Source organism: Pogoniulus pusillus, chromosome 42 (genome assembly GCF_015220805.1).
Source record: "Pogoniulus pusillus isolate bPogPus1 chromosome 42, bPogPus1.pri, whole genome shotgun sequence".
Taxonomy (NCBI): domain Eukaryota; kingdom Metazoa; phylum Chordata; class Aves; order Piciformes; family Lybiidae; genus Pogoniulus; species Pogoniulus pusillus.
The window spans coordinates 5596172-5615654 of NC_087305.1; the positions used below are offsets into that span (position 1 = coordinate 5596172).

A 19483-nucleotide genomic window follows, 5' to 3' on the forward strand; every position below is an offset into this window, starting at 1 on the left:
CTGAGCTCTGGAGGTCCCTTCCAGCTCCTGACTCTGTGTCCGTGTGATTCTGTCGCGGGTGGTGTAAACCCTGGGCCCTTGGGAGAGCTCTGAGTGAAGCCCCCAGCAGCTGGGCCGGTGGCTGCTCTCCTGCTCTGGGCTGTGCTCCCGACGCGGGCACTGGGAACCACTTCTTGTCCCATTGCTCCTCGCCGGAGATGAGAGAGCACTCAGAGAGGCGAACTCGGCAGGCTTTGAAGCCTGGATTAGCACCAGTGGGCATCTCCACTCAGCTCCTCGGGCTGGGATGAGAGGAACAATTAGATCATTAGCGATCCTCTCTAATTGTGCCGTGATGAAAGGAGCGCTCAGTGCCTGATGCCTCCTCTGCATCAGCCGCAGGGGACAGGCTGCTCTCCGCTCAGATCTTTGCCTCCCTGGGGCACAGAGCAGCTTTGTTGGTTCTTCAGCAGCTTCTCTGCCCCCAGATCTCTGGCGCAGGCTGATGTTATCCCTCTCCTCTGTTCCCTTCTGCATAGAAGAGGGAAAGCAACTCTTCATCTTCATCCCAGGAGGAACTTCCAAGGGAGAAACTGTTTCTTTTGTTGTCACTACAACGTTTGGCACCAATCTCCTCTCTTTCAGGTGCTCCAGAGATTGATTTTGCATCAGCTGTCTCTCAACTCAGGTTTCTGGCCCGATAATATCACAGCACAGGCAACAGAAAGGTTACAGCAACACCAGTAACAGCTCGATAGGAAACCCCATTAGGGACTGGGACATGTGACAGCTGCTGCCAGCCACCAGGAGCATCTCTAAAAGCCAAGTCACAGCAAGATAAAAGTTCTGACAAGACTTGGAGCAGCAGAGCACTTCCCTGTGCCTCTCACTTCAGTGGCTGCTTGGCTGCAGAGCTGCCTTCGAGGGCCAGGCACAAGCTGGGTACGCAGCAAAGTGCCTCATGCAGCCCCTCCAGAGAGCTCTTTTCTTTCCTCCTTGCTTTGGAGAGCAGAGGCTGAGCAGGAAGAGCTGCAAACATCTAGGCAAGGGTAAGTTCACTGGGCAGGAAAGATGACATCCAAGTGGAGGGCATGGGGAGGACTCTGCTGTTCCTGCAGCTCAGCTCTCCCTGGGTCATGCCCTGCAATGAGGCAGGAGCAGTTGTACCTGGCCACAGCTCCCCACAAGGAGTGAAAGATGGGAGGCAATGGCTTGAAGCTGGGAGAGGGGAGACTGAGACTGGAGATGAGGGAGAAGTTGCTGGCAGTGAGGATGATGAGACCCTGGCACAGGTTGAGGGTGCTGAGAGACTGGCACCGATTTCCCAGGGAGGTTGTGGAGCACAGAAGCACCCAATGTGATCAAAGATCACATTGATCAAAGATCACATTGATCAAAGATCACATTGGGTGCTTCTGTGCTCCACAACCTCCCTGAAGGTGTTCAGGACCAGGTTGGATGAGGCCTTGAGCAACCTGTTCTCCCTGGAGGTGTTCAGATCCCATTCTGTGCTTCTGTGCTCCACAACCTCCCTGGGCAGCCTGTGCCAGTCTCTCACCAGCCTCACTGCAAACAACTTCTTCCTCACAGCCACTTTCCATCTCCCCTCTGCCACTCCAAACCCATTCCTCCTCCTCCTGCCATTCCCATACCTTCTCAACAGTCCCTCCCCAGCCCTCCTGCAGCCCCCTTCAGACCCTGCCAGGCCACTCCAAGCTCTCCTGGAAGCCTTCTCCTCTGCAGGCTGCACAGCCCCAACTCTCTCAGCCTGTGCTCAGAGCAGAGCTGCTGCAGCCCTCTCAGCACCTTGGTGGCCTCCTCTGGCTGGCTCCAACACTTCCATGTGCTGCTTGTGCTGGGGGCTGCAGAGCTGCTCACAGTGCTCCAGGTGGGCTCTGAGGAGAGCAGAGCCAAGGGGCAGAGTCCCCTCCCTTGCCCTGTGCCCACACTGTTCTGGCTGCAGCCCAGCACAGGGTTGTGTCTGTGCTGCACTCACACTGCAGGCTCATGATGCTCTGAGCCCCCTAAGGATTCAGCCACCCCCAACCACACAACCACCCCACAGCCAGAGCAGCACTCTGAGCACGTCCAAACTCTGAGCCAAGATCCTGCAGGCAAATGCAGCCCCAGCTTGTAAAGCCTCACCAAATCTCCCATCCTCAACAGCAGGACACGGCTGGATTGTGGGAAAGACAGGAGGCAGATTCCTAAAGTCTGGCTGCAGAAGGGATTTTCGCTGCTCTAAGCCCATCCTGGTCCGCGGCAGCTCTGAGTTGGCAGATTTCCACCTCGGCAGCTCCTGCTGTATCTTCCAAGGGAGACAATCCTCATCCTTTTGCATGACTGACTCCTGCCATCTAGTGCTGCACACACCCTGGCTCTGCATCCCACTGTCAGGCCAAAGGCCAAGTCCAAAAGCTCCCCAAGTACCCAGGGAAATTGCTCTTTCCAAAGGGTCGTGACACAGCCACAGCTCTGGGGCAGAAAAACATCCAAGAGCAGCCCAGAGAAGGTCAGACAGGAGAGCAAAGGGCAGGGCAGGAGGCTGGAAGTGGGGATGGAGAACAAGGACTCTTCTCTGGTGGCTGCTCCTCAATGGCTCAGCACAGCTGCAAGGCAGAGGCTTCACTGACCTCAGGATTGGCTGTGGTGACCTCCTGGCAAGTGTCTCTGATGCAGAGGTTGGGAGTGTTCAGTTTGGGGCACCTCACTAGAAGAGGGATGTGGAGGTGCTGGAATCATTGAATCATAGAATCAAGCAGGTTGGAAGAGACCTCCAAGCTCATCCAGCCCAACCTAGCACCCAGCCCTATCCAATCAACCAGACCATGGCATTAAGTGCCTCATCCAGCCTCTGGCTTTGAAAGCCCTCCAGGGGTGGGGACTCCACCACCTCTCTGGGCAGCCTGGGCCAGGGCTAGACAATCCTCCTGGGGCATAGAAATAGTTCCTCATGTCCAACCTGAACCTGCCCTGGAGCAGCTTGGGGCCATTTCCTCTTGTCCTGTCCCTCGTTTCTTGGCAGAAGAACCCAACCCCCAGCTGGCTCCAGCCTCCTGGCAGGCATTGCAGAGAGCCTTCTCTTCTCCAGCACCTCCAAGTCCCCAGGTGCTGCTCGTTCCCATCACACTGCACTGCTCCGCTGCCAGCAGAGCTCTCCCCAGCACCTGAACCACTTTGGTTCTCTACAGCAACAAATTTCCCCTCCCCAAATCCCTCTCTACCCACAGACCAGCACCACTTCACTCCAGCACCGCTGGAGTCCTGCTCCCCGAGGCTGCCAGCAGCTCTGCTCTGCTGCTGGGACATTTTGCCAGCCAGTTTGTCCACCGGCAGTGGCTTGAGCTGAGCTCCAGCCCAGCTCTCTCCTCTCTGCTCCCCTTTAAACATCTGCAGGCACAGCTGGATGCAAGCAGAGCTGTCCAGCGCAGCCAAGCGAAGGCTCAGCAGGACCTTTACGAACCTCAGCCAGACGCCTCCCTGCGGCTCCACCTGAGAGAAGCCTCAGCCCTGCGTGACAAAAGCTGTCCCCAGGCGCCGCAGGACAGCAGCAGCCCCTGGTGCGCTGTGATCTCTTCAGGAGCCGCCGGGGAAAGCTGCCTCCTCCCGAGGCAGATCAAAACCACCTCACAACCACTTTGTCCACCGGCAGCGATCTGAGGCGAGCTCCAGCCTGGCTCCCTCCGGCTCTGCTCTCCTTTAAACATCTGCAGGCACAGCTGGATGCACCCGCACTGGCTGCTCGGTTGCGATGCTGCCATCCCCTCGGGGCTGCTTGCTCCATCCCAGCATCACTTCCCACCAGTGCTTTTACTATGATAAGTGGAACTATTTAGGCAAATTGGTTATTGCTGTGTCCTATTAGAGCACCTCCTCCTTTTTCGGGTGCTTTCATGGCAGCCCGACCCATAAAACTGCATTTTCTCTTCCTGGATTTATGGCTCTGTAAAGCTCCTTTCTTGTACCTCAGGGAATCAGGGGATTAGAGCTGTATTAAACATCTCCAGTGAAAATGCCACTCAGGTGAAAAAGGAGAGGGGAGGGGGGAGGGAAAAGAGAGGAACTGGAGGGCAAGGACTGAACAGAAGCAAACTTGGCTACAGGAAAATAAAAAATGGTTTTCATATATTATCTAAAGAGTAAAAAGCCTCATAAAAAGTTATTGCCAGGCAGGAGCAATTCATAACATCACTGCTTGTGGTCCCTGCCTGGGAACTTCCTCCCTGGATGAGCGTCGTTAAAGTAAAAGCCAGAGGCTGACAGGCAGCAGAGCTGGGAAGGCAAAGGCAGGAGGAAAACCTTCATCAGCACAACTCATTGCCCCCCCCCGCGGGACGAAGGAGGAACCATGAGTGCTTGTGCACAGCCAAAGGGTGCAGGGCCTGAGCGTGGGGACAATCCTTGTCAGTGCCCAGGGACAGGACAAGGGGCAATGGGCATAGGCTGTCCTGCCCTGGCGAGGCCACAGCTGGAGTACTGGGGCCAGTTCTGAGCTCCCCAGTTCAAGAAGGACAGAGAACTGCTGGAGAGAGTCCAACAGAGCCATGGAGATGCTGAGGGGTCTGGAGCAGCTCTGTAAGGAGCATAGGCTGAGAGCCCTGGGGCTGAGAGCCTGCAGAAGAGCAGCCCCAGAGGGCATCTGAGCAATGCTCAGCAAGAGCTAAAGGGTGGGGGGCAAGAGGCTGGGGCCAGGCTCTTATCAGGACAAAAGGCAATGGGCACAAATTGGACCCCAGGAGGTTCCACCTGAGTAGGAGGAGAAAGTTGTTCTGGAGGCCTGGAGCAGGCTGCCCAGGGAGGAGACTTTCCACCCCCCCCGGAGGTGTTCCTGTGTGCCCTGCTCTAGGTGCCCCTGCGCTGGCAGGGGGGTTGGAGGGGATGACCTCCAGGGGTGGTGTCACCCAGGGGCAGGCACAGCTGCTGCCACCAACAGCTGCGGGCAGACGGCAGCAGCACGAAGCTCCTCCAGCAGCCTGCTAGGGCTCAGCTTTCCAGGGAGGGCCTCCTAACCCCTCTCATTCTGTGGTTATGTCATCTTCAGAGGTCACTTCCCACCCCCTCCACGCTGGCATCCTGTGGTGTTTCCAGCCATGGCAGGAGGTATTGCCCACGGGTCAGGAGAGCACTCTGAGGGTGCAGGTTGGCATCGCTCCTGGTGGGGCTGGAAGAAGGAGCAGAGAAAAGGGTGGGGGGGACCTTGCCCAGCAGTGACAAACAGCTTCAGCTATCAGCAGGTGTTACCTACAGCTCAGTCTGTTTGCAGCTGCTGTCTTATCTCTGGAGCCTTGTCCTGGAGCTGAGATAATCTTGTGGGGGAGATTAGCATCTCCTGCATGTTTGAGCCTTCTTCCGGCCGACGACATCTAAATGAAACAAAACACCTCTGAGGAGGTTAATTTGGCTCCAAAGTCCTCTCTGCAATGAGCAATTCCTCTCCCTGGGAAGTCATCAATACTGAGCTGTCTGCACAAAGCCCTTTGATTGCAACCAGGCTGCTTTTCCAGGCTGGTTAAAGCACCCCAAGCCTTGGCACTGGAGCTGGTGATCTGCTCATCAGCGCAGGAGCTGGGGTTCAGAGGGCTATGAGAAGCCACGATGCTGACTACCAAATGCTTCAGGATCTGTTCTGCTTCCACAGCCCCAGGAAAAGTTGGGGGGATCTCCTTCACTCCAGCTTCTAACCCACGTTGTGCTCTAGCCAGGCTCAGCAAGAGCTCAGGTTCAAAACTGGCCATGTCCAGTTGCTGCTCCACCAGGCAAAGAGCCACCCCTGAATGCTGCTGGCCAGCCCAAAAACCTGCCAACAACCATTTCAAAGCCCCAAGAAATTTGGAGGGGGGAGAAGTGTTTCCACCTTTAGCTTCTCACCCACTCTGCTTCACTTTGTGCTCTGCTCCACACAGCACACAGCACACAGCTCGGGGCAGGAGTTCAGCTCTTAACTGCTACTTCTCAATCAGTTGCAGCAGGAAGAGTAAATGAATGTCCTCTTCCACCCATCCAGCCCCTCCAGTTCTGCCTCTGCTGCCACAGACCTCCAAGCCATCTCCTCTGCCCTGCAGCCCCCTCTGCAGCAGACTACACCTGATGCTGCTTCCTTTCCCCCCTTGCCTTTGGAGCAGCCTGCCCACAATAAGCAGCCGCTTGCTTTACAACGGCCCCGCCGGAGACGCGGGAGGAGCAGGGTCTAGCTCCGTGTAATTAGTCCTCCGAGGGCTCTAACGGCGTCGGCAGCGCTGCTGGAGTAAGCTGCTGCTAAACAGCTCCTCTTAGCCAAGGAACAAAGATGTTTCACACCCAGTAAAGGTCCCTGGTGGTGAGTGCAGCTCCACAGGCTGTAAATCTGCCCCTGCACGGCCGAGAGTGCTGCCCAAAGCAGCCTTCCCTCCCTAAGCTCTTTAACCAGGCTCGAACCTCTGCTGTGAAGAAAGACTGAGAGCCCTGAGGGGTGTTTAGGCTGGAGAGGAGAAGGCTGAGAGGGGATCTGGTCAATGTCTATAAGTATCTGAGGGGTGAGGGGCAAGATGAAGGTGCCAGGCTCCCATTGGGGGTGCCCAGTGGTACAATGGGTACAAGCTGGAACCCAGAAAGGTCCACTCCGACATGAGGTGAAACTTGTTTGGTGTGAGGGTGCTGGAGCCCTGGAGCAAGCTGCCCAGAGAGGTTGTGCAGTCCCTTTGTGTGGCATGGAAACTTTCAACCCGGCTACGTTCCTGCGTGGGCTGCTCTAGGTGACCCTGCTTCGGCTCTGGGGGCTGGGCTGGATGATCTCCAGAGGTCCCTCCCAGCCCCTGCCACTCTGCGACTCGGATTCACTCGGGGAGGAGCTGCCCTTGCTGCAAGCTTCTTAGGGTAGAACCAAGCTCCGTGGACAGCAGCAGCCCCTGCTGCGCTGGGACCTCCCCAGGAGCCGCCGGGGAAAGCTGCCTCCTCCTGGGTCTTTTTTGAGACAGATCAGAACCCACCCCCACAACTGCTTCGTGCTTCAGGCCCATGATATCATAACAAGGAGCTCTGTGATGAGCAGAGAAAGCAGAAATAGGAGGCAGCAGGTGAAACCCATCCTGTCTCAGCCTCCCTTCCCACTCCTGCTGCTTGTGACAGCATCGTCACACCAAGCACCAGCAGAGCCACAGGAAGCTCCGCAAATGCTCTCTTCCTCCTGCAGAAGGGGAGGAAGCAAATCCCAGAGGCGTTTAAGCAGTTTGCTAAGCTCCTTCCCCCTCCCCAGAAAAGGGGGGGGACAAAAATTGAATGCAGGTTTTGCAAGGAGAGGTTCCCAGAGCCTCCCACTGCTCCCAGTTCCCCCCAGCGTGCAGGGTCACAGCTGTGGGTTAGAGCTGAAGGATGAGAGGCTCAGGCAGTGAGGTGCAGCATTTGCACTGCTCCTGCCAAGTGCCAGTGCTAGGATCTGTTCATTCACCTGCTCCCTACCTGCAAAGTCCTTGCCTGCCTCACCTGGGAAAAACAGGTGGGGTAAAGCAAGGAGCCCTCCTCCACTGCCTCCACGGGGAGCCAGCTGCTTAAACCTCTTAGTCAAAGCTGATCCTAAGGCTCTGGGGGGCAGAAATGATCACAGAATCATAGAATCAGGCAGGGTTGGAAGGCAGTACCAGGATCAGGCAGACCCAAGCCCCCTGCCATGGGCAGGGACCCCTCACACTGGATCAGGCTCTTTGTGCCAGGGTAGGTCAGTTGTATGAGGCTCCACAGGGCCGAGTGCTGGGCTCTGCATCTGGGTGAATGCTCCTGTGAATGCTCCGAGCTTGGGGCACAGGAGCTGCAAACTGCCTGGCAGAAAAGGACCTGGAGGTGCTGGTGCTGAAAGGACCTGGAGGTGCTGGAGAGCTGAGGAAGAGCCAGGGTGTGCCCAGGTGGCTTGGACCAGCAAGGGTGTGGCCAGCAGGCCCCCACCATTCTATGATCACTGCTGTAATGAGCAGCAAACTTTAAGGACTGGATCCTTAGTCGTAAAACACTTCAGGTCCCTCCCATCCACTCCCCTCTGTTGTGCTGGCACCACTCAGCTCACGTCTAAGCCTCACCTGCTGTGAATGCTCTGACCTGCAGCATCCTCTCCCCCCTGTGCTTCCCCTGCCCGCCTCTTCTAGGAGATGTTTCTCCTGCTGTCTTTCCTCTTCCCTCCCTCTCTAAGCAGAGCACTGATCACTGCCACCATTGACTTTTAATCATGGGTCTGGAGGGCTTTGTGTGGGTGCTAAACCTCTGTCGGTGCCAATAAAGCCACGGAGCTGGAACTGTCCGGGACTGCAGAGCCCCAGAGGACAATGCTCTGCAGGGGGGCAAAGACAATGGGAACCTGAGGAGTTGGTTTGTCTGGAGCTGGAAGGGAACTCACCTGCAGCTCTCAGGAGAGGCAGGAGGACTTCTGCCAGCTTCACAGGCAGCAGTGGAGGCTCAGCTGGCTTCTCCTGGGTGAAAAGAGCTGCTCTTGCCTCCTGGAGATGCCCATGCAGCTCTGTTTAGAAGCTGCCTCAAAGTCATGCAACTTTGCCCTTCCTGCACCTCCAAAGAGGCAGGAAAAAGGCAGATTGCTCATTTGCACCAAACCTGGATGCTTTCTGCCCACTGCCAGCAGCCACTGCCTTGCTGGAGCCTTCTTTGCCCACAGAAGCCAGACAGAAGAGGTTCAGTTACCTGCCCCAAACCCTGCCAGCCTCTGCTGCTTGCTTCCTTCCCTGCTCAGGCTCAGCAAAAGAGTGGCCAGCAGGAGCAGGGCAGGGACTGCCCCCCTGGGCTGGGAGGCTGAGACTGGAGATTAAGAAGAAATTCTTGACAGTGAGGGAGAGGAGACACTGGAAAAGGTTGCCCAGGGAGGCTGTGGTGTTCAGGGCCAGGCTGGATGAGGCCTTGAGCAACCTGGGCTAGTGGGAGGTGTCCCTGCCCATGGCAGGGGGGGTTGGGACTGGCTGATCTTCAAGGTCCCTTCCAGCCTAAGCCAGTCTCTGGCTCCCAGCAGAACCAAAGCTCCACTACAAAGTGCCACTCTTTATCTTAGCACTCTCCTGGGTGTGGATGGAGATGGGAGAGGAGAGGGGCAGGAGCAGCTGGGCTGGGGGCTTGGCCATGAACACCAAACCCACCTCAGTGATAACTCCTCCTCATTATTTCCACAGCCTCCCAGTTTCATGCAACCTTCTCCTTCCCCAGCACTGCTCCCAGCTGCTGCTACACTTGTTCTGAGCTGGCTCTGCCCCCCCAGCAATGCTAATAACAGCTCCGGGTTGATGTTTATTCATTCTGTGCTTCACTCACACTACTTCCTGTGACTTATGCATCCCCTGAAGCTGCTGTTCCACGGTGGGATCGCAGGGCAGGCAGTGGGTTTAGCATTCTGACTGCACACACGTCCTGCTCTCCCTCAGAGTGAAAGATCATTTGAACTTTGCATTGCATTAGCATCTCCCCCCCCTCCACAGCCACCCTCTGAGCAGAAGCAAATCCCTTTCAACTTTGGGTGGGTTGTGCAGATGTCTGAATGCCACAGACAAGGCATGAGGGAAAGGTTTGCAGCACTGCTTGGTGTCCTCAGCCCCAGGAGAGCCAAATTCCATCTGTGATTGCTCCCAACAAAGGCATCAGAGAACCAAGCAGGTTGGCAGAGAGCTCCAAGCACACCCAGCCCAACCTAGCCATGCACTGCCCAACCAGCCCATGGCACTCAGTGCCCCAGCCAGGCTTGGCTGCAACACCTCCAGCCATGGGCACTGCACCACCTCCCTGGGCAGCCCATTCCAGTGCCAATCACTCTCTCTGACAACAACTTCCTCCTCACCTCCAGCCTCAACCTGCCCTGACACAGCTTCAGTCTCTGGCCCCTTCTTCTGGCCCTGCCTGCCTGGCAGCAGAGCCCAACCCCACCTGGCTACAGCCTCCCTGCAGGCAGCTGCAGGCAGCAATCAGCTCTGCCCTGAGCCTCCTCTGCTGCAGGCTGCACTCCCCCAGCTCCCTCAGCCTCTCCTCACAGGGCTGTGCTCCAGGCCCCTCCCCAGCCTTGCTGCCCTGCTCTGGGCACCTTCCAGCACCTCAACATCTCTCTGCACTGGAGGAGCCCAGAACTGGACACAGCACTGCAGGGGTGGCCTGAGCAGTGCTGAGCACAGGGGCAGAAGCAGCTCCCTTGTCCTGCTGCCCACACTGCTCCTGAGCCAGCCCAGGATGCCATTGGCTCTGCTGCCCATCTGGGCACTGCTGCCTCCTCTGCAGCTCCTGTCTCCCTGCACCCTTCCCAACCCAAACCATTCCACCAATTTGACTGCCTCCTGCCCACCCCATTTTTCTATTTAGGAGACACTTCTCCACTCCTAAACTGGCCCCTCTCAGGATGAATCTTCCTGTAGACCTCTGCCTCAAACATTTCCAGGGAAATGCATTTCCATCTGAAGAGGAATTTGAAAACTATTAGTGAGGGAGCAGAGCAGACAGTAACTATAGCAATGCATCACTCACGGCCTGGTAATTACACCCCACCAGGTTGCCTCTAAAAGCTGCTCTACCTGGCAGCAAATGGCAGCAATCAGCCTGTTGGCAGCAGACAATACAGCATCATTTGTAATTCTTCTGGCTGCCTGTTCCTGGTTTCACAGGGGCTGGATGCTAATCAATGGGTTGCCATGGTTACTCGACATCCCTGGCCACCAACACACAATGAGATGCAAGGAAATTAAACCAGGGGGGTGGGGGTGTTGGGGGGGGGCAGTGTGTGTTTAGCCACTGCTGCTGGGAAGGGACTGGGGGGTATGGCTGGCTCTAGCCTCCTTTCTGTGCTGTGCCTGCAGGTTGGAAGGTCTGAAGTGGGAGCAGGTGGTCTGAGCTCTGCTCCTGGCTTCGACTCACTGACCAAAGTGATGCAGCCAGAAGCATGGAACTGTAGAGAAGAAACCAACTTCCTGCTCTGAACACCTCACAGAGTATGTCTGGCTGGAAGAGACCTCCAAGATCACCCAGGCCAACCCTCAACCCACACCAAGATCATCCAGGCCAATCCTCAACCCAGCACCAAAAGGTCAACATTAAACCATGTCCCTAAGAGGCCCACACACTGCTTGAGCCCCCCCAGCCACCTCCCCTCCTGCAGCACTGAAGAGGTCCCCTGAAGGGGACAAGGGGTGGCAGAAGCACAGAGCATCTCCACAGAAAGACAAAGGATGGCACCCAATGGGGAACAGGATGCCCAAGGAGGTGGTGGAGGCCTCATCCTTGGAGACCTTTGAGGCCAGACTTGCTGTGGCCCTGAGTAACATGATCTAGTTGGAGGTGTCCCTGATGACTGCAATGGGGTTGGAGAAGATGACCTTTGAGGGCCTCTTCCAACCCAATGCACTCTGTGAAGACACAGGATGTCAGCCAGGGGGAAGCATTGCACAGCCTCTAGTCCACCATGGCAAGCAAAGACTGAGGTTGGAAAGTGCAGGAGCAGGTGGTCAGACAACACCCCCAGGTGACACAAGGCACCCACAGCAGAGGCTGTCCAGGGAAAGAGGCAAAGGTTGTCCACAGTGACCTACTGCCAGCCTTGGCCTGGCCACGGGCAGCAAGCAAACCTGCCCCGTGTCAGATGTTCCATCCCAGCCAAGCTCACCCTCCCAGCAGCAGCAAGGGAGCTGCAAACCTCCTCAGGGCTCTGATGGGAACCAGAGTTAAAAAAGGAAACTGACTTCTGCTGGTGGCAGAGTTTCAGTTGAGTTACAGAGCAGTTTCCCAGCTTGTCCTTATTAAAGTAATTAAATTACCTCGTTGAGTGCTGGAATCTCCTGGGAAACCAGCAGAGTGCTTCTTCTCTTTGGGGAGTTCAAGGAGGCACAGATCTGGGGACCCAGCTGATGGCTGGATTTGCTCTGGAAGGTCTCTTCCAGCCCTAACGATGCTGTGATGTGAGACAAGCCAAGGGCAGTGCTGGCCACACAGAGGCAGGGCAGAAAGGGTTGGAGGAGCTGAGCTTCTCTGTAAGCTCTAGGGAATGATCTGCTCTGGTGCAGCAGCTCCAGCCTCGTTAGTTGGAGGGCTTGAAACTTGTCCAAGAAAGCCTCTCAACAGCAGCTGGCCTCTTCTCAAAGCATCCAAGGATTCCCATCTGCAGCACTGCCCACAGCAAAGGTAAGACTGGATGCTCATTCCCTTGGTCTCCAGATAAGCTGCACCTTGGGGGCTCATTCCTTTCATCTCCATGTCCTCTTCACTTGAGTGCCCAGAGACATCCAGAACCATCCCAAAGACAAACATCCACAGGAGCACTGTGTCCAGCTCTGGAGCCCTCAACACAGGAAGGACATGGACCTGATGGAGAGGGTCCTGAGGAGGGCCACAAACATAACCAGGGGGCTGGAGCAGCTCTGCTAGGAGGACAGGCTGAGGGAGCTGGGAGTGTTCAGCCTGGAGAAGAGAAGGCTCCAGGGAGACCTAATGGTGACCTTCCACTACCTGAAGTGGGCTACAAGAGGGCTGCAAAGGCCTGCAGGAGGGTTGAGTTGATGACCTTTGGAGGTCCCTTCCAACCCAGGCCATCCTAGGATTTCACAGCCACACCAAGTTCGTGGATGAGATGAGATAAAGCAGGACAGAAAAGGCACCTGCAGGGCAGCCCAGCTGCTGAGCACAAGAGGGCACTGGGTTTAGGAGCAGCACTTCCCAGCCCAGCACTGAGGCTGGTGCCCAGGGCAGGCTGCAGGAGCAAAGGGGTGAGGCATGGTTAACTGTGCTCTGGTTCCAGGACTGATGTCCCCCCCTTGTTTTCTGCTGTGCCATCACTGTTCAGCTACTGTGCAGGATGAGCTCCAAGAAGCTGCTTGCCACCAACAGGCGGGAGAAAAGCAGGCAGCAGAGCCCAGCACAGGATGTTGCTGCTTTACAATCATCCAGCCCAAACCAGTGCCATGCAAAATGCATGAGCTCCATCTATTAGCAGAGCCGTTCTCAGGTGGCTCTCAGCAGGCCCCCTTGGCACACAACGAGGTTTGTTGATGTGAAATAACACACACTGTAAACACATCTTAGTATGCATGAGGAGTAGGACCAAAACCACTCCAGGAAGAGGCCAGGACAAGAGGAGGTGGTTGGCAAGGCCTCCCCTCCTGGCTAAAAGGTGCTCAAGCACTGGGCTGGAATTCCTGGGGTCTGCTCTCCTCAGAGGGCATCAAAGTCTTCCCTTTGCCCTGGCTTAAGGTAAGGGTGGGGAGACACTGGTTGTGGATGCTCCCTCCCTGGAGGTGTTCAAGGCCAGGTGGGATGAGGCTTTGAGCAACCTGTGCTGGTGGGAGGGGTCCCTGTCCGCGGCAGGGGGGGTTGGAGCTTAATGATCTTCGAGGTCCCCTCCAACCCATTCTGTGAGCCTGTGAAGTGGTTCAATTCGGGATCGCTTCTCCCTCCCCCCGCAGCAAGACACTCCCATAGGAAACGCTTGGCCCCAGACCTCCAACCCCCTCCAGATCCCTCCGAAAGGCGCGGAGCGGAGCGGGGAAGCTCCGCGGGCACAGGCGCCCTGGCTCGGCACCGGCGCTGCTCCGCTGCTCGCTCTTGGCAGCGCTCCTGGCCGCATTGCCAGGATCCAGCCTGGTTTCCCCCAGCGGATCATCCCCACCGGGGGCTGTCCTGTCCATCACCCTCCCCCGGGCTGATCCCCAGTTTGGAAGCGATCGGAAACCCAACCCTTCGGGAAGCATCCCAACGCCTCGCACAGCTGAAGCGGAGCCAACTTCGTCCCTGCTGTCCCGCTCCGATTTCCCGCTGCTGTCCTGCCGGAGCGAGAGCGGAGCCTCAGCGCCGCTTGCGAACAGCAGCAGCAGCCTCTTGCGGGCGAGAGGAGCCTTAGCAGCTGCCGGCTGCCCGACGGAGCCCTGCGCGGGCTGCCCCTGCCCTCTGCGGGGGAGAGAGCCCCAGACAAGGAAAGCCAAGCCCAGCGCTGCCCCTTGGCGACATCCCGCGGGCAGGGTGCCCGCAGCCCCTGCAGTCTTGCCCCTACAGCTCCTTGCAGATGGATCTCACCACAGAAAAGCAGAACCCCAGAATCCCAGCATGGATGGGGCTGGAAGAGACCTCTGGGGATCAGCCAGGCCAATCCCCCTGCCCCAGCAGGGCACCCCCAGCAGCCTGCCCAGCAGCACAGTGCCCGCGGGGGTTGGCAGCTCTGCACACAAGGAGACTCCACAGCCTCTCTGGGCAGCCTGCTCCAGGCCTCAGCACTCTCACAATTAACAACTTCCTCCTCTTCAGATGCACTCTCCTGAGTTCCTCTTTGTGCCCACTGCCCCTTGTGCTGTCCCTGGGCACCGCTCACAAGAGCCCAGCCCCAGCCTCTTGCCCCCCAGCCTTTAGGTCTTGCAGAACCTTGCTCAGATGCCCTCTGGGGCTGCTCTTTTCCAGGCTCTCAGCCCCAGGGCTCAGCCTTTGCTCCTCACAGAGCTGCTCCAGACCCCTCAGCATCCTGGACTCTCTCCAGCAGTTCTCTGTCCTTGAGCTGGGCCCAGAGCACCCCAGGTGTGGCCTCAGTGTGGCAGAGTAGAGGGGGAGCAGAACCTCCTTTGCCTTTGCTAAGCTTTCTCACACCTCTGCTCAGTGCACAGATCGGAGAGCATCAATCAGGAGGTGCCTGTGGAAGCCATTCCAGCAGAAGGGCTTCACCTGACACAATCATCCCATGACTAAGGGATGAAATCAGCTTCCTCTACCTGCTGCAGACGGCAGGCTGAGTGCTGCACAGATAAGGCAGCCCTTATCTCCTCGGCGATCCTGTTTGCTCCTCCAGAGCCTCCCACTCAGGGATGATTTTATCTCCGGGTACATGACAAGGGCCACTCCAACCAGATGCCACTCAGCTTGCTTCAGGCCAACCAGGGGTTTACTCAGAGCACTGCCTTTAACCTGCCTTCACTTAGCAAGCCCTGTGTAGATAGCAGAGATTGAGGACATGAAGGTCTGAGCAGTCAAACAGTAGACAAAGATTTCTCCCAAGCTCAGAGCTGTGCCAGCACCAGCAGCAGAACCCTCTCAGCCCACAGCAAGCAGGGAGCTGCTGACCCCCACTCCCTCCCCAGACAAACCCTGCCTGGTCCCCACCTCTGCATCCCCACACAGTCAACTTTGCAGCTTCTCACTGCAGCTTTGTAGGCAAGTTGGGACCCTCCTGAGCAAATGCAAAGCCATAAGTGAAGGCTGTATGGAAAGGTCTGGGCTGACAGGACATCCATGGAATCATGGAATCAGTCAGGGCTGGAAGGGACCACAAGGCTCAGCCAGCTCCAACTCCCTGCCATGGCCTCACACTAGTGCAGGCTGCCCACAGCCTCATCCAGCTTGGCCTGAGACACCTCCAGGGCAACCCCTGCCAGGCTCTCACCACCCTTATGCTCAACAACTTCTTCCTATCCTCCACTTTGACTCTCCCCATTTCCAGCTCTGTTCCATTCCCCCCCAGTCTTATCCCTCCCTGAGAGCCTAAAATGCCCCTCCCCAGCTTTCCATCCCAGAGCTGCTCTCCAGGGCATTCCACACCAGCTCCTTCACACTGCCACCACACCACACCAGTCCCCCTCATTGTCTCCTCACACAGCTTTTTCCTGGCTTGCCAGCACAAGAATCTCCACTCAGCTCCCTCCTGGGGGCTTCTCCCATTACCCAGCTGGGTGCACGGAGCTGAGTTCAAGCAAACAGGGCAAAGTCCTCTTTTTGCTGCAGAAACCTCACAGCCCCTGAGGCAGCTCAGGACCAGAGCAGTCCCCAGAGCGAGGGATCCAGCAGATCCTTTTCCTGACTTATCTGACACTTCAAACTCTCCCACACCTCCAAAAAGTGGAGAAAACCCCAGTTAGAAGCCAGATTGGCACAAGGCTGCTGCACATCTCCCTTCCTCCTGCCCTGGAGAGCAGCCAGGGCAAAGCTTTGCAGCTCTGCTCCTGCTCTGAGGTTGTTTTTCTCTCCCCTCTGGGCTGTTAATTCCTAACCAGAGAGCAACTCCCACACACTCAGGTGGCTTCATGCCTGAGACCACTTTGTCCTGCCATGGGGAGAGCAACTACAAAGCACAGTTCCCCCTCCAACCATACCCCCACTTTAAACTGGTGGTTACCTGTTAACCAGGTAGGAGCATCACAGACCTCCAGTTAACCCTCTCAGTTCTGCTGTGGGTTACCTCCATGCTCCAGAAGCACAGGAGCACAGCACCAGGCAGGCTGGCAAAGCCCCTCAGGATCAAGTCAGTAGGGATAGGACTGGGGGAATGGGACAGAGCTGGAAATGAGGAGAGTCAGAGTGGAGGTTAGGAAGAAGTTGTTGAGCATGAGGGTGGTGAGAGCCTGGCAGGGGCTGCCCAGGGAGGTGGTGGAAGCCTCATCCCTGGAGATGTTTCAGGCCAGGCTGGCTGAGGCTGTGTGCAGCCTGCTCTGGTGTGAGGGGTCCCTGGGCATGGCAGGGGGTTGGAGCTGGCTGCTCCTTGTGGTCCCTTCCAGCCCTGCCTGGTTCTGTGGTACTAGGGAGAAGAAGCTGCTGCCCCATGTGGAGACAGAGGCGGGAGACACTTCCCTGTCCTGTATTCATCACTGCCTGGCTCACACATGCCCAGGAGGCTGGGGAACCCCCGAGCAGGGTGAAGGTGGTGCCAGCCCATCCACACTCACCCCTTGGCTGCAAACCTCATCTTTTATTGTGCTAATTGCCACCACTTCCACCAGCGTGGAAATCAAATTACTCTGTGTGGAGATAAGGCTCAGCCCCACACCAGGTGGGGGGAGAAAGAAAGGGGGAGGGGGGGAGGAGCTGTATGGCAGATTATTATCACAGGGATGCAGAGGAGAGAGGGATGGGAGGCAGGAGACCAGCTGAGGATTAGGGTGATTGGGGGTTGCAGCCTGTAGAGCTGAGCTTTGCTGGTTGGCAGAACCAAGTGGGCACTGGAGGGACATCACAAATGCTTCTTCCTCTGCTTTTACTTCATCTCTGTCACACAGTCAGAGAATCACAGAACCCTTCTGCTTGGAAAAGACCCTCAGGATCACTCAGTTCCGACAGAGGAGGGCAACGAAGCTGGGGAAGAGCCTGGAGAATAAATCTGCTGAGAAGAGAGTGAGGGAGCTGGGGATGGGCAGTGTGAGGAAGAGGAGGCTGAGGGCAGAGCTCATTGCTGCCTACAGCTACCTGAAGGGCACTGTGCAGAGGCTGCTGCTGGGCCTCTGGTGACAGAAGAAGGGGAATGGCTGAGGCTGGGGAGGTTTGGATTGGACATTAGGGAAAAGTTTTTCCTGGAGTGGTCAGGGACTGGGATGAGCTGCCCAGGGAGCTGCTGCAGCCACCCAGCCTGGGGGTGTTTAAAGTCACTTGGATGTGGTGCTTGGGGCTGTGGTTCAAGATGACTCTTGCAGAGCAGGGCTCTGGGTTGGCCTCTGCTCCTGAGGGGCTCTGCCAGCCTGGATGTCTCTGTGTGATCCTGTGTGAGAAGTCAGCAGGCTGCTGGCAGGAGTTGCTCAGCAGTCCCCGTGGGAGAGGCATCTCCGGTGAAGGGGATGTGAAAAGCCACCAGAAGTGTTTCCCATGCAGCTGCTTGACAGCTCCAACCCCCACAGCCCCCAAGACTCCCAGCATTAGCAAGGCTGGAAAAGACCTCTGAGCTCTCACCTAACACCTTCCAGTGAACTAAGCCCTGGCACTGAGTGCCTCATGCAGCCTCCTTCTAAACACCTCCAGCCATGGGCACTCCACCACCTCCCTGGGCAGCCTCTGCCAATGTCTGTGTCCAGTGCACCTCCTGTGATGCCATCCCTGGGGCCCTGGCAGCAACTCCTTGTGCTGCCCCTTTGCTCCCCTCTCCTGGCAATTCCTGGCTTGGAGACAACATCTCCACCTTCAGGGGCCCACGACACAGGTGGTGGAGTCCCCATCCCTGGAGAGGTTCAAGGAACTTGGGGCCATGGCTTGGTGGCCATGGTGGTGCTGAGCTGATTGTTGACTTGATGACCTCAGAGGACTTTTCCAACCCAGACAGTTCTATGATCCTATGACCCACAGCAGAGAAAGGCATGAGGGAGCCCTGCCCTTGGGGGTCTGGGTTGGATCCAGCTCTCTTCAAAGCAGCTTTTCCTGACAGCCCTGACAACAGCAGCATCTTGGTTTGATCAGAGGGAAACTTTGCCCTGGAAGGGAGCAGAAGAGCCCCAGAAAGCTTTGCTCTGAGGGATGATGTAACCACATTTCCCTCCTCAAAGATCCAGGATGAATTATTTAGGCCTGTAGAGCAGCAGCTCTGCTGAATTATTTAGGAGGATTTGGATTTGTAGGCCAATGAAGCAGAAACAAACTGAGCTGAGCAGCACATTGAATAGTCCCAGGAGGAAGCCAGGCCTTGTTCTTCCCTTCTTTCCCCTGGTAAGCAGGAGAAGCACAACCTGAGCAGTATCTGGGGTGAGTCCTGGGAGCCAGGGCAGGCAGAGTCAGGCAGCTGCTTCTTGCAGCAGAATGCTTGCTCTGCTGCCCAGCTGGGGACTGCTGTGTGTGTGCAGGGCTGAGAGGAGCATTGCATAACCCAGTGAGTAATGCAGGAGCAGGAGGAGGAGGAGCAGAAAAAGCCTGCAAGAGGGAAAACCTCTGCTCCTCTCTGCTCCAGGCTAGGGTGGCACAGGGGCTTGGCAGGCTTCGGCTTTGCAGCTGCTCTCTGTTGCTGACCCCAGATTCGATGCCCACCTCCAGTTCCTGGAGGTGATCCCAGGTTTAATGCCCATCTCCAGCTCCTGCAGGTGACCCCAGATTCGATGCCCATCTCCAGCTCCTGGAGGTAATCCCAGGTTTAATGCCCATCTCCAGCTCCTGGGGGTTACCCACTCACTCTCCCCACCTTCAGCCACCCAGATCCCATCCATCGTCACCTGCCTCCACGACACACAAGCAGGGTTTGGAGTGCAGGATGCTCTAGAGGACAATCAATCTGAGGCTCTCTGCGTTTGCCTTTTGCCCTGGATGCCTCCAGGATCCAAGTTTTCCAGCTTCTCCAGGCCCTGAGGACTAGAAACTGTTTGCTACCAGAGCCCCCGCAAGGAACCGCCGCCAGGGTGGTGCTTGAGCAGGATTCCTGCTCGGGCTGCACAGGCAGAGGCTTTGTGCTGCGGCCAGAGCTGTCCAGCTCACAGCTGCCCGCATCAGCCTCACAGATCAGGACTGAGATCCAGGCAGGGACCCAGCAGTGTTTTGCAACTCCACCGGGCAAGGGAAGCTGCTTTGTCTAACTGGGAAAGCAGACTTTGCTCTCAGGCCCCGGGGACCTCGGCTGGGTTGCCTCTGCTCTAGCACCAAGCAGAGGAGGAGGCTGAAGAGCTACCAAGGAGCTGAGCTGTGCTCTTATGCTCTTATCATTAATTTTAATGGGAGAGGAGAGGAAGAATCCCAGGAGTGGAAGAAGAAATTTCAGCCTCTGCCTTTGCAAGCTCGGGGCTGATGTGTTTTTCTCATGACCTTATGGGCCTGGGTTTGGGCTTTTGCCTCTTCTTTCGCTGTTCTAAGCTGGCTG

The 19483-nt window shown here is 56.8% G+C and overlaps 2 long non-coding RNA genes across 2 annotated transcripts in view; one reads left to right on the plus strand and one right to left on the minus strand.

The window, feature by feature from the left end:
* LOC135192375 (uncharacterized) overlaps positions 1-19483 on the minus strand; it is a 31637-nt gene that overhangs the window by 5546 nt on the left and 6608 nt on the right. The gene's annotated exons all lie outside the window — the stretch shown is intronic.
* Positions 879-4110, plus strand: LOC135192443 (uncharacterized). The gene is made up of 2 exons (XR_010308990.1): positions 879-1028; positions 3376-4110. It is a non-coding gene; the product is annotated as an uncharacterized LOC135192443 (long non-coding RNA).